Raw genomic sequence first — 14,709 nt, 5'->3', positions numbered from 1 at the left:
GTTATTTAAGTCACCCTCAGGGTGTAGGCAGTGTCGGTGTGCCATCCCAAATGGGTATCTCATTTATTGAAACAGAGTGTGCATTTTTGAAGTATATTTTGTGTTAAGTTAAGGTGAGGCTTTCGCTGCCACCTTCTCACCCCCTCCTTCCCCTCTCGCTGACTCACCCTGACACAGCCCTCTCCATGCTCCACTCCTCTATATCTGATACTCTTGATATCCTTTCCCCTGCCATGAGAATCCACCTGAAGCCCAAAGCCAAGTGTAACTCCTGGTATGACTCAGACCTTGTCACCAACCCAAGTGCAGAGTGGCCGAGAGGAAATGGCGTGCTTCATGTTCATCCTCTGACAAACTGGCCTGCCGCAAAGGCAATACCAGCCTCACCAAGAAGACAGCTCATATCGAAGCCTGCACCTCTGCGGCATCTAACAACTCGGCTGAACTCTTTAGAATCTGCAAGGAACTGGCCAATCCTGCTGCAGTCTACCTCTCCTGACCCTTCCGAGGCCCTCTGCACGGCACTAGCTTCTCACTACATTTCAAAAACTCAGGACATCCTGTCCTCACCCTCTGCCTATCGCCTCCCTCCCTCTACTCCCTGCTCTTCCTCTGGCCCTTCTGCAGCCACCCTCCCCCTCCCCCCCTTCTCTGCCTTTCCCCTTTTCTCTGCAGGCAAGGTTTCTAGACAAGTCCGATCTATGAAAGTCTGTCGAAACAGGTTCACCCCTGTTCCTCCAAAACTATCAAGGACCATATCATGGCTGATTTCTGCAATCACTCCTTTGCCACTGGAGTCTTCCCCTCCCCCCCTGAAGCACTCCCTTTTGCACCCTCTTCTTAAGAAACCCTGTGCCAACCCCTCCTGCCCGGCTAACTATCGCCCAATCTCCATCACTCCCTTCCTGGTCAAGCTCCTGGAGAAACTGGCCAGCTGAATTTCCACACTGAATCTGTTGGCCGTCTTCATGACCATCAGTCTGGCTTCAGAGCTGCCAGAAGCACGGAAACTGCTCCCCTGAACATCCATGAAGACCTGCTCTCCAACCTTGACTAACACCCTGTGCGTCCTCATCTTGCTTGATATCTCTTCTGCCTTTGACACTGTCAACAATGCCATCCTGCTCAACCGTCTCCGTGATAACCTGGGTATCACTGGTCAGGCTCTAGCGTGGCTGACTTTCTTTCCGCTATGACCGACCTTCCCAGGTACAACTTGGGTCCTTCCTCTCCAATATCTTTTTCTCTACCTGTGGTGTCCCCAGAGATCTAACCTCTCTCCCTGGCAGTCCTTGCCCACCGCATCGCCGCTCTCTGCCCCAATTTTCAGTGCTATGCGGATGATGCCCAGCTCATTTTCAGGCTACCCTCGGCCGCCTCCTCTCCTTCCCTCAGCTCCGACTGTCTGCTATCCAGGAGTGGTCTGCTGCCAATGACCTCTGCCTTAATGCCAGTCAGACAGATTCTACTCATCGACACACCCACTCCCTCCTTCCCTGCAGCTCTCTAGCTGGCCTCTCTTGGCCCTCTTCCTGCTCCCACCTGCAAGGCAAAAACCTCAGGGTCATCTCTCTTTCTCACACTCTCCTTCTCTGACGTCTCTAAGAAGTCACACTACCAGCTGCACCTCCTCAAAAGGTATTCTACCTTTCCTCTCCTTCCCCCAGAAGCTCACTGTCTCCAGAGCCCTGGTTCGCTCTAGGCTGGACTATTGTAACAGCCTATCTAAATCTGCCTGCCGCTACTATCCGCAACTTATCCAGAACAGGACTGCAAGACTTGTCCTTGGCCTCAAGCCCAGGGATCATATCTCTCCAGGACTGAAATCTCTGCACTGGCTCCCAGTGGCTGCAAGGATTAATTTCAAAACCCTCTGCATTGTCCACAAGGCCTTCTGGGGCCGCAATAAACTCTTCCTAAATATCTTCCTTCTCGAGCTCTTCGCTCATACGCCTTCAACTCAGTCAGGGTCAGTCGCTTCTCCAAACAACGAGTTGGTGGTAGATCTCTTTCCTCGGCAGGGGCCTCCCTCTGGAACAGCCTTCCTGCCTCCCTGAAACTTGAAGAGAACCATCTCAGGTTCCAGAAGCACCTCAAAACCTTCCTCTTTACTTCTGCTTTCTCTCCCCCTCTCCCCTGCTGAATTCCTGGCTGATACTGCACTGGTTACCTGGCCACCCTTTCTGATCTAGGGCCCAGACCCCGCCAGGTGCACACCTGCACTGCCTCCCTGGCAACCCCTGCACCTGGGGACTGTTTTCTGTATCCCTACAGTCCCCCTACCAGCACTTACATCTGCACTTACCTTATGATATTTTATTTATATAGTGCCTATACACAATGTGTTTCAAAGCAAGGGAGGGAACAAGGGAAAATTCAACCACATTCTTACAGGCCATGAACAGTAAGGATGCGAAATTAACTATCGCACTCGGCATGACGAGATTTCAGATAGTGCAAGAGCTAAGACATAGATAAGGAAGGGTGGGGAGAGTGGGAAGGAAATGGAAACAGACAGTCGACTACCGTACTAGGCCTGACGACATTTCTGGTAGAGCCGGAGAAAAACAAAAGGTGAGGGAGAGGGGTGCAGAAAGGGAGGGGAGGAACAAAACAAACGACTATCATACTAGGCCTGACGACATTTCAGATAGTGCTGGAGGGGTGGTGGTGAGGGAAAAAAACAGTAATGGGAGGGTGGAGCAAACCGACGAGGTTGCTATCTTATTAGGTCCAGGGACAATTCTGAGTAAGTGCATAGAAGAAAGTAAGGGGAGGAGGTAGGAAAAGGGAGAAGGGAAAGGAGGAGAGAACAGAGTAAGCAGTTAAAAAGAGTGGAGTAGCAAGAGTGGAGAGCGAATACAATTGCAGAAGTCAGTAGTAACACAATGTTGCAAGCCAGGATACAAGATGAAGATGGGAACAGCATGATTCAGGGCCACCAGGAGTACAAGATGCAAAGGAAGTCCAGCATGAGAGTTGAGAAAGAGTGACGCACCGTGAATGAAGTCCATAAAAGTCAAATTAAGCACTTGCCACCATCTGGCCATTGTTATCTTATTTATTCTACTATCCCATGTACTGCACTTTCCCCTCTCCCTTCCCCCCCACGCACTTTTCCCTTTCCCCCTTCCCATGCACTTGCGCGATCTGAATACCATCTGGCCTAGTATGATCTTTGTCCGTCTTCGCTTTGTTCCACCTCCCTTGCCTCGTCGCGCCTTGAAACACTTGTGTATAGGAGCGTTATAAATGCCATATCATTACATATGTTGCCCCTTCTAAAGAAGGCTCATTTAAACTGACTTAAATAAATAATTGTTTAATCAAGAAACCTTGAGTGTAAGAGTTTATTTGGATACTTGTCACTGTGAATCTCTAGGTCATAACCCTACAGCTCACATTGACCCCTCTTAAGATAGGCCTGGCTGCTCAGTCACTCTGCCAACTTGAGTAGTACATGCTTATACCAAAGGTTGGGTTAACTATTTCCAAAGGACAAGGCTGGTGCAGTCTCCCACAGGGTACTGCATACAATCTTGCCTAACAACTACCTTGTGCCACGTACTGCAGGCCGATTGTCATGATGCCTACCTCCAAGGAGCCAGACCAGGCCCAGCTACCCCAGAGGCAGACATGTCCCCGAAGGAAGTCTCAGCAGCCCCAAGTAGGGGCCCTTTGGACTCAGTCCTGGCGCCTTTGGCGCCAGGCTCATATTGGACAACAGTCCTGGCGCCATGGGCGCCAGGCTCATAAAAGATGACCGTTTAAAGGTGCTTGGTGTAAACTTACCTGATGCAGACCATGCTGCAACATCCAGGCCTGAATGGGACTACTTTCTCTTTGGGGACTACTTAACACGGGTGTGGCCGGAGGAAGAATACATACCTGAGAGGAAGGATACATACCTGGAACTACTTTGAAGGCTATTTAAGCCACGCCCAAGCAGCAACTCACGCTTCGCGTTGTTCTGCATCTAGCAGCTGGACGCTCACCGTGTCTGCTCCTGCATCCTGACTTCTGCCACGCCCGCCAGCATCCTGGAACACCTGCAAAGGGAGAAGAGAAGGAGAAAAACAAGAGTCCTTACCTGCTAAATCGGCATTCCGGAGACATTTCGCCGACGATCCTGAAAAGGAAGACATTCATTTTAAAAGCACATTGCATCGATCGCTGCAGCGCCGGATTCCACTCACCTTTACTAGGCGCCTCCATGTTCATCAGCAACCATCTGGATCCGCAACCACATTTCAGCTCCTAGGGAGAAAAAGACAAGAACAAAGGTGAGCTAGGGAAAGAGAATAAGAAAACCTTAATTTGCCATCATAATACTTACCTGTTGGGTCATTCCCACTTCATTTCGGGTCGGTGGCGCATCCTAGCATTTCCGGACCCCGGCCCCTAAGGGGAAGAAGAGACATCAGCATCAGTGAGCGAATGCTAAGACATTACCTGAACGCTCATTAAAGACTTACCTGATATCTACTGGAACTGCACCTTTCACTTCGGGTCGGTGCCATATCTCCGGCATTTCCGAACCCCGGCCCCTATGGGGAAAAAAAGACAAGCATTAGTGCATTAATGCAAGGACACTAAAGGAACCTCTCATCAAACAACTCACCTGAGTTTCCTTCAACGGTTCCATTGCTCATCTCGGAATCTTTTTTCTGCACCTGAAATGGAGACAACGGACAATTATTATTTCGGGCTCATACTTATAAACAGAATTCTCACAGTACTTTACCGGGAAGGTCAAGCAAACTTGAACTCTCTACAATACATGATCCAGTGAAGTAACTGGATTACAACGCGCCCCTGCATCAGAAGCAGGATGGAGAGCTTGTCCTTTCAGACCCTAAGGTGAGACTTCACGGGGAATCACAGAAGGGTTTCGTGGAGGGTGAGAAGGGAGTGGGAGGCTTACACATTATCCCGCAGATTGTTAATACTCCCTTTTCACACACAGAAGGATATTTCTGCGAGTCAGACAAGCCAGATTTGAGGGTCCGGTCCTGTCCATCTTCCGAGTCCTGCGCTTCACCATAGAAGAGGCAACAGCACTCCAAACCAGGCCTGCGCCTCCGTGGGAGTCAGGTGAGCGTAACACTGATCACCCAGTTGCAGTACAGCACCCAAGGGTGACCATTTTCTCAAAATGGCGCAGTCTTTTTTCTCCATTTCTTGTCAGTTAGTCCCTTCTGGGCTTTTACTCTGTTAGAATCTGGTTAGAGTCCTTTGTGCATTTTGCTTTTGGCGGGCTTCAGCCCTGAAGCCCGCCCAGGTTCCAGTTTGTCTGGAAAGGCAGGAAGGGATGGAGGGTCCCAAAACTTCCCTGTCCTTTGTCGCTAGGTGTGCCCGAGTGAAACCAGTTCCGATTGGCCGGCTGGCTGTCCAGGAGGACAGCCCCCCTGCTGGGTGATTGACAGCCTAGGGCTGTGAATGAATGGTACTTGCTTAAAAGGTGAGATTTTTGGGACTAGAGGCAGAGTCGACCACTGGAGGACAACATTCGCCGAAGAAGACGTGAAGAAACGCCAGCAGCACCCTCCTGGACCGCAAAGTGCCCAGTGAAGCCCTACAGCTGTGCTGACCCGGTTTTCGTTTCGACTGGAAAGACCCGTACTGGACGACTTCCTCCCTAGGGCTGTTGGGACCAACTAGCCTTGAGACGAGCTTAATTTTGGCGCAAGCCCCAACTTGCTGTGACTTTAAGGCTGCAGAATCCCATTGCCCGGGGAGCACTGAACATCGAGTACATTGTTTTCGGAAGTGCGAATCTATCCAAAACTTTGTGGGCAAATCAGTAAATACAGGTATCCAGGTAAACCCGTACACACTTAGTTATAGCATACATATTTTATTTATATATACACACACACAAGGATAATTAGACAACCTTTAAAAATTCCAGGGGACCCTACAGATGCAGGAAATCTTCATCCAGCGTCCCCTCACCAGAGACCAGGACCGAGGGATCAAGTAACTTCTTTTTGGAGCTGTTTGTTCTTTGGTGCTGAGAAAAAACAGCAGAAACCACAAAAAGCTGTTCACTCAAGGAGAATCAATTGCTGGCGAGCTCCACTCTCGAGTGCTACCGCAGAAGCCCACCAGATGTCCTCCCTTTCAACACCACAACCAAGAATCAGGAACAAGGGTCTGCTACTCAGCAATATGAAGGCATCCAGCTGCAACAAATTCTTCACGTCACATGTACTATGGGGTTTGGGGTACATCAACCTTTTGCCAATTGTGGTGCTTCCTAGCTTGGGCAGTGCTATTCTACCCTCTTTAAAGATGACCTCAACTGACTTGCACTGGCCTTTCAGCTTGTGCTTCTTCAAAGTGGCCCCTCTTGAGCTTCTATGATTTTCTATTTGAACTACCAACCTTTCTAAAAAGAGCATCAGAACTTTAAACAAGCCCATTGACTTGACTGTCCTGGCTCCCTAGAGGCCCCCCATCTGATCTTATTGACTTTGGCAATGCTTGTTCCCTATGCCTTTGGTATAAGTCTGAACTACACAGGTTGGTAGTGTGGTCGAGCAGCCAGACTAATCTCAAGAGGGGTCCATGTGAGCAGTAATGTTGTGAAACAGTTTCACAATACAGTTATCCAAATAAACACTTACGGTTTCTGGATAAGACAATTATTGATTTAGCCTTCTTCAAAAAGGGAGCAAAACATGTAAGACTTATAATACACTTCAAAACAAGAGTCCTTCATGAGGGTCAGGCCCTCATCCCAAATTTCGTCCAGAAGGGACACCGCCATGACTGTGTTCCTCCTGGCCGTGTGCCTCTGGTACAAGAAGCCCTCCTCTTTGGTTTCCTCGGGTACTAGGTGGAATAGCTCAGAGGCTCTGGAGATCATGGAGTAACAATCCAACCTCATTCGGTGGGGACACCCTATGTGGAGCATCAAATGTGGAGATCGCCATCTGCTGCGACGATATCCTTGCGTTAGTCGTTGTGGCCATATCCGTCCCATTGTCTGGGTCTTCTGGGGGAGAAGGGACCCGACGTGGTGGCAGAGGTTGAAATGGGGGTGTCGGATGACGCTTCCGCTTCTTTGCCGGAGGCTGATAAGGGACTAGGGGTACCCCAGGTGCCGGAGCCAGAGGCATCCTCCTCTGAATCTCTGACACCAAGGTTTGCAGGGTCGACAGAATAACGAAGGAAATGTCCGTCGGCTGTGATGGCGGAATAGGGAAACTAGGCCCTGTGCCGCCGTCCTCCATGGCTTGGGCGACGGCCTGTTGGGGCTGCTTCGGGACCTCTGTCCCTCCGTTTAGGATCTTGAACCAGGGCCGGAGCCCATTTGCCCCCTTCTGGAGTACCAGCAGACTTTGACTTGAGCTGTGGGGGCTACTGGGTCAGCGCCATTAGCGGTCTTAGCAGTAGCAATCGCCAACTCATTTGACGACGGGGGTCGGATTTCTCACAGTTTAGCCAGGGAATTAATATTTTATTTGTATTTCGCTCACACACGTCTTTCAGAGCGCGCGACGAGGCAAGGGAGGGGAACAGGGGAGAAAAAAAAAAAGGTCAATCTTACTAGGCCCAGTGACATTGAGAACATGCAAGTGCAGGTCAGAGGGAAGGGGGACGTGCAAGGGGGGAGGGGTAGAGGGAGGGAAGTGGAAAGTGCTGTCGAATGAAAAACAAAAGATAGCACTTGCCACTTGCTGGCTGCACTAGGTGTAAGGCACAGACTGGGGTGCCTGATCAGTGCAGGGAAAGGGGTGTGGGGGGCTGTAGGGTTACAAATACATATCCAAAAGTGCAAGGGTTGCCAGGAGGCAGTGCGGGTGCATGGCAGAGAGGAAAGTACCTGGGCGCGAAATCAGAGGACTACCAGAGGGAAACCTGGTGCATGATGCCAAGCAGAAAAAAAAAAATTGATAGGGGAGAGGAGGAGAGAAGGCAGAAGCAAAGAGGAAGGTCTTGAGGAGAATCCTCTCCGGTTCCGGAAGCACCTCAAGTTTAGAGTGACTCCAACTCCACTCACACTTGGCCTTGACTGCTCTCCCTCTGTACCCTAATAGGGTTTTAGCCACCCTCTCAAGAGTACCCCTGTTCACTATAACTAGGGTGGACTCTTAAAATCTATTAGAGTGGCAGGAAGGCTGTTCCAGAGGGAGGCCCCAGCCGAAGCCAGATCTACCCCAGCACGTTTCTTTCAGAAACAACTGACCCTGAGGGAGTGGAGGCAGAGGAGCGAAGAGCTCAAGAGGGAAGTTTTTTGCGGAGGGAGAGTTGAAGGTATTTTGGACCCAGGCCCCAGAAAGCCTTGTAAACAATACAAAGGGTCATGAATTTAATCCTTGCAGTCACTGGGAGCCAATGGAGCGATTTCAGGGCTGGAGAGATACGATCACAGGGCTTGAGGCCCAGGACAAGTCGCACAGTCCTGTTCTGGATGAGAGCAGAAGCAGGTAGATTTAGAAAGAGGCTGTTGCAGTAATCAAGCCTAGAAAGAACCAGGGCTCGTGATACAGTGTGCTTCTGAGGGAAGGAGAGGAAGAATACCTCTGAGGAGGTGATTTGGAAGTTTGACTAAACAGATACAGAGATGTGCGCAGAAAAGGAGAGCATGAAGTTGAAGATGACCCCAAGGTTCTTAGCCTCGCAGGTGGGGGTAGGAGGACGACCAAGGGAGGTAGGCCATAGAGTGACAGGAAAGGAGGGTGAAGGAGTGCGATGAGGAGGATCTCCGTCTTACTGCCATTATGCAGAGATCGGTGGCGGCACACAACTCCTCAACAGCAGACAGGCAGTCAGAGATGAGAGAAGGAGAAGCGGTGGCCAAGGCAAGCCTGAAAATGAGTTGTGTCGTCAGCAGAGCACTGAAAATTGGAGCAGAGAGGCAATCCGATGGGCGAGAGTTGCCAGGTATTGGTTGAAAAGCCAGAGAGGTTAGACCCCCTCGGGAACACCACAGGTAGAAAGTGAAATGGAGGAAAGGAAGTACCCAAGTTGGACCTAGGATGGTCGATCAGAGAGGAAAGAAGTCAGCCAGGCCAGAGCCTGAACAGTGATACCCAGGTTGTCACAGAGACGGTTGAGCAGGAGGGTATGGTTGACAAGAGATCAAGAAGGATGCAGAAAGAAGGGATGTTTGAGTCAAGGTTGGAGAGTAGGTCCACAGATGTTCTGGAGAGCAGTTTCCTTGCTTCTGGCGGCTCTAAAGCCAGATTGGTGGTCACTGAGACAACCAACAGAATCGGAGTGGAGGTTAAGATGCGAGATGGCCAGCTTTTCCAAGAGTTTGCCCAGAAAAGGTGTGATGGAGATCAGGTGATAGTTTGCCGGGCAAGAAGGGTCAGCTGTGAGTTTCTTGAGAAGAGGGTGCACAAAAGAATACTTCAGTCGGGAGGGGAGAGCTCCTGAGGAGAAGGAGAGGTTGCATAAAGCAGCCAGGGCAAGGATATCAATGTGGTCCCTGATGGTTTTGGGGGAACAGGGAAGAACCTGTTTTGACGAGACTTTCATAGATCAGACTTGTCTAGAAACCTTGTCAGGAGAGAAAAGAGGAAAGTAAGAGAAAGGTGGTGGGGGCAGCTGCAGGAGGGTCAGTTCACAGAAGGGTAAGGGAGAGGGTGGACAAGATATGCTGGGTTTTATAGATGAAGTGAGAGGCCAGGGCCGAGAAAAGGGCCTGGGAAGGGACAGGAGAGGTAGAGATTGCAGCAGGGTTGGCCAACTCCCTGCAGATTTTGAAGAGTTCTGCCGAGTTGTTAGCTGCCGCAGAGACACAGGCTTGGATGAGGGCTCTCCTTAGTATGGAAGAAGAGTCAGTATTGCCTTTGGAGCAGGCGGCAGGCCAGTTTGCCAGGGGATGAACAAGAAGCCCTCCATTTCCTCCAAGCTCCCCTCCACTTACGTTTAAGGGGAGCAAGGTCAGAGTCATACCAAGAATTGCACTTGGCTTTGGGCTTCAAACAGATCCTCATGACAGGGGCAAGAGCATCAGGAGTATCAGATAGAAGAGTAGAGCATGGAAGGGGCTGTTTCAGGATGTGAGTCAGCTGGAGCGGGGCGTGGGGAGTATAGAGAAGGTGGCAGTATTTCGTTGGCTTGGCCTGGGGGGTAGAGAGGGTGAGATGGGTGGAGAGGATGGAGTAATCGCTCCAAGAGAGAGGAGTGGTTAGAGGGATGGAGAGGGGAGGTCAGAGGAGATCTAAGCATCAAGCGTGTGCCCTGCAGAGTGAGTCGGACAGAGGGGAGGATAGAAAGGGAGAGGGAATCAGAGGTCACGAAAGAGTACAGACGAGGAACAGAGAGAATCTAGATGGATATTGAAGTCACCAAGAAGGAGGAGTTGAGTGGTAGATTTCCTATTGAAAGAGGCGTTTGATTTCTGGCTGGCATTGGAGGCAGGTGGTGATGTTGATCGCGTCCTATCCACCTTGGGACCCGCTTCCGCAGCAAACCAGATGGACTCGGACATGCAGCTCTTGGCCTTATCTTGGTCCAACCCCCACCCCCATGGATGAGGCACCCTCAAAGGACTTAAAAGACGAATCCTCGGACCAGCCAGTCTTGGGCGAGACATTAATCTGCAGGGAGCACGGGTCAGAGGCCTTGGCGTTAAGCCACGCCACCAGTCTACTGTGCCTGTCCTTCGTCTACTTGGAGAACCCAAAGAATATCTCGCACTCCACTTCCTTGTAGTCTGGGTCCAGGCAGTAGAGGCACTGCAGGTGATTGTCCTCCACAAACACATTCCGTAGCACACATTTGGTGCAGGGCCTGAAAATGGACCTTCCCTCCTTCCCCTCAGTCATGGTCAGAGAGCGCAAAGTAGCCCCGATGGTCTTCTAGAATCTTCGACAATCTTCACCCTTGAGGGGTGCAGAACTTCTTCCGACAACAGGGATCCGTTGTCAGTAGGAGAAGCATTGAGCACACAGGCGTCCTTTGAACAAAATTATAACTTTTTCTGTCAAAAACACTAAAAACGTACAACTAGCTCGGAGAGCAAACTCAAGGACTCTTAACACTGAAACGTGTGGTAAGAATCTGAAGATGGCTGCCAGAGGAGGGGTTTAAGTACAGGACCGTCAATGGATGGGAGCAGTATGATCCAGAGGACAGTGATTCTTTTTAAGGAGAAATACCGTTTAAGTGAAACTGTTTCTTTTACCGAGGATTCCCAGCCGACAGGGAATATTCATGAGCATGTGAATCCATGCCAGAGCCCATGCTGGAAAAGGGCAATATATTGAACTTCGATTGATACAGAGAGTGGACAGCTTTTCCACATAGATTGAGTCACTGGTGATAGCCTTTGTACAGCACTTCACCCTTGAATTGCTGTTTTCTACATGAATAAATAACTTTGATGAAGTGATTGAATAAATGCATTCCTACTTTTCTAACTATTGTATTGACTATGAATGCATTTTTCCAACAATTTGTTATAATTCGCTTTGATCAAATCATTTAGGGCTCCTTGCTCATAATAATTTGCATGTGAATGCAGACCCACTGGATACCGGTACATATTCAACTGTGGGTCTCCCTGCTTTTGTGTTTTGGTAAGTAAACGCAAGGCATTTGTCGCCCCCTGTCCAACAAAGGATAACACTGAAAAAAGGTCTCTTTGCAACCTTCCTTTCCAATGCTTTTTGGTTGTCGCACCCAACAAGCGTTAACTGAAAGATCAGACATCTTTGCTTACCCGTAACTCTGTTGCATCTCTTCTTTTGTACATTTCACCCACACTAGTACTTGAACTGCATCAGAAACATTCAAAGGAGAAGCATTGTGACTTTTGGGCACATCTTTCGTCATATGCATTGGACTTCCGGAGCTACAGCATATTTCTTGTGACGTGGTTCCATCTTACTGCATCACACTTTATTTAATTTAAGTCATTGAATACACATTAGAAATGTATAGTGACTGTACATAAGATTATTGATCGAGTGTTGTGCGATATCACCTGCTTGTCTCATTTTCTTTAAAGCCTAGAAGGTAGTATTTTTCGAAATTCCCGTCTAAATTGAATTAATGTGTGCTGCACTGTGTGGACTCAATGTGGAACCCTAACTCCACTCACACTTGGCCTTGACTGCTCTCCCTCTGTACCCTGATAGGGTTTTAGCCACCCTCTCAAGAGTACCCCTGTTCACTATAACTAGGGTGGACTCTTAAAATCTATCCACCATGCCAGTTTCTAGAAATTGGTCTTCACACACCTTTTGAGTGATCAGAATGGGGTAGAGTGGTTCACAGATGCAGTGCACGCTGTTATGAACAAAGTAGGGAAGGTTGACGTATATGTATATAAAATAGAGAGTGCAAAGGACCCCCACAAATAAAGGTAGGTTTCAATTAACCAATCACAAGCACTATATACTTAATGAAGCAACTTACAGTACAGCCCATGTAAGACAAGCATGCAACGGGTCTATATTTCACATCATCTTATGTGTTTGGGGATTTTACAAAGTAAGCCACTACCAGAAACAAAATGTTAAGGAGAATTCTCAGAAATGTGCTAATTCCCTGCTATCAGAGACCCGCAGCTCTTTTGCTGGACTTTAGGACTTGAGACCTTTTTCCCCACTCTCATGCATTTTTACATTTGAACTCGGTTTCTTTTGGTTTTGGAATCTGACAAACTCCATAGGCATCACCTTTTTACATTCGGACACAGCACCCTCAGTGCAGTATCACAGAAATCCTTTGGATTCCTGCTAAGGTTTAAAAACCTTCTTTTGTATAACTACTGTTTCTAAGAGTAGTAAGTGAAATTGACTTTACTTCTATTTTACTCTTTATAGTCCCAGCACACACTATCTTACAATAGGGTGCTGGAGGGATCACTTGGTATCCCCTTTGTCCATATCCTCAGGTAACATTTTAATGTTACCCTTTTCTATAATTAATGGCTGATGGCAGTGATTTACTTTTTCCTACCATTGTGCGTTTACCGCGGGCTGCATTCACAGCTGCAGTATAGCACCCAAGGATGCCCATTTTGTTAAAATGACCCAGTCTTTTTTTTTCATTTCTTGTCGGTAAGGGCCTTCTTGAGATTTACTCTGCACGCCAAACCAGGTTTGGTCCCTTTGTTAGTTTTGTCTTTGGCAGGATTCACCGGTGAAGTCCGCCTCTGGCTCCAGGGTGTCTGGGGTAGACAGGAAGAGAGGGAGGTGCCCGAACCTCCTTGTGTTTAGTCACCTTGGTTACAGGAATGCACCCAAAAGGTGATTGGCCGGCTGGCTGTCCTTGGATGACAGTCACCCTGCAGTGTGAGTGACAGCTAGGCTGCAAATGAATTGGAACGACTTGCATGAAAGGCAAGGTCTTTTGCAAGGAAGGCAGAGTCGACCACTCCGAAGAACTTGGAAGAGTAGCTCGCTGCAACTCCTGGACCGTTGGTTTGCCCAGTGAAGCCCTGCTTCAGTGCTGAAGCTCCGAAAGCGTGGCAAAGGACCATTTCTCCCATTGGGTTGGTGGGACCAAATCGATCCAAAGACTAACTTGACTGAAAACCCTCTCTGCTGGCTGTACTTCCATTGCTGCTGCAGAAACCGAGTGCCAGGGGACAGGAACACCAGAATCAAGTGCATTGCCTTTAAGCCGGACCCGAGCTCCAGGAAGATCCTACAGACTCCCTCGAAGCAGGACTGACCAAGCCTGAGCCACCTCAACAGATTGCTGGACCACAGAACCAAGGAAAGTCCACAAGGTGTCCAAGAACTGCAGTGGTGCTATTCGCGAGAAGCTAAAACCACAAAGTGCAGCTGATCTGAATTGTGCCCATTGCTGTCGCCAACCTTCGAATCGTAGTGCAGGAGTCCCCAGAGGTCCTCCCTTTTGTCCCCACGACTGAGGCCCAGGAACAACAGGATCTGCCAGACTAAAACATGAACAGAATCCAGCTGGAATCATTTCTTCAGATCTAAGGTATTGTGAAATAAGGGGTACTTACCTCTTGTGTGTGGCTTGCCTGTTATCAGTTGAGACTTGCATTGGCTGCCCTTTGCAGAGTTGCTTGCAGCTTTGCCCTCCACAAGCCTCCCAGCTTGTGGCCCAACAGTGTTTTCTTTAACAAAATTCTATTTAAACTTTGTGCAAGACTTTTTGCTTACCTTCACGAAGTGCCTCAGCTCCCCCTAGACTTTGCTCAAGTGATATTGTCTGTACTGGCTCCCTGAAGACTCTAACCTCTGACTGTGTTTTAACTATCTCTCCAAAAAGTCATACATATCTTACTTGTATACCTGGGAAAGGGTTAATCTACTTTGCATTGGGGGTTCAAAAGTGCTTACCTGTTTGAGAAACATGTTAACCATTGTTTCCTTCCCTAACCTTTTTCCTACACTCAGTATTACAGTTAGAGTAATAAGTGATATATTAATATCCACACTATCCTAACTATTGAAGTCACCTGAGGGTGTAGGAAAGTATGTGTCCCATTCCAAAAAGGGTATCTCCTTACTTTACTTAACTGAATGACTATTTTGAAGTGTATTTTTATTGTTGCCAATTGCTCCCTTCTAAAGAAGGCTTATTTGAAAACTGACTTAAATTAATAATTATCAAGAAACCTTGAGTATACGTGTTATTTGAATACTTGTCACTGTGAAAATATTTTGCAACATTACAGCTCACATTGACCCCTCTTGAGAAAAGCCTGGCTGCTCAGTCACTCTACCAACTTGTGTTGTACATGCTTATACGAAAGGTTGGGTT

At 48.6% G+C, this 14,709-nt stretch overlaps 1 protein-coding gene across 6 annotated transcripts in view; it reads right to left on the bottom strand.

Moving 5' to 3' along the window:
- PHF20L1 (PHD finger protein 20 like 1) overlaps positions 1-14,709 on the bottom strand; it is a 1,153,412-nt gene that overhangs the window by 950,786 nt on the left and 187,917 nt on the right. The gene's annotated exons all lie outside the window — the stretch shown is intronic.

This window comes from Ambystoma mexicanum, chromosome 5q (assembly GCF_040938575.1).
Source record: "Ambystoma mexicanum isolate Mex_15411 chromosome 5q, UKY_AmexF1_1, whole genome shotgun sequence".
Taxonomy (NCBI): Eukaryota; Metazoa; Chordata; class Amphibia; order Caudata; family Ambystomatidae; genus Ambystoma; species Ambystoma mexicanum.
Note: the sequence above shows the minus strand (reverse complement) of the source record. Positions and strands in the feature narration are given on the sequence as shown.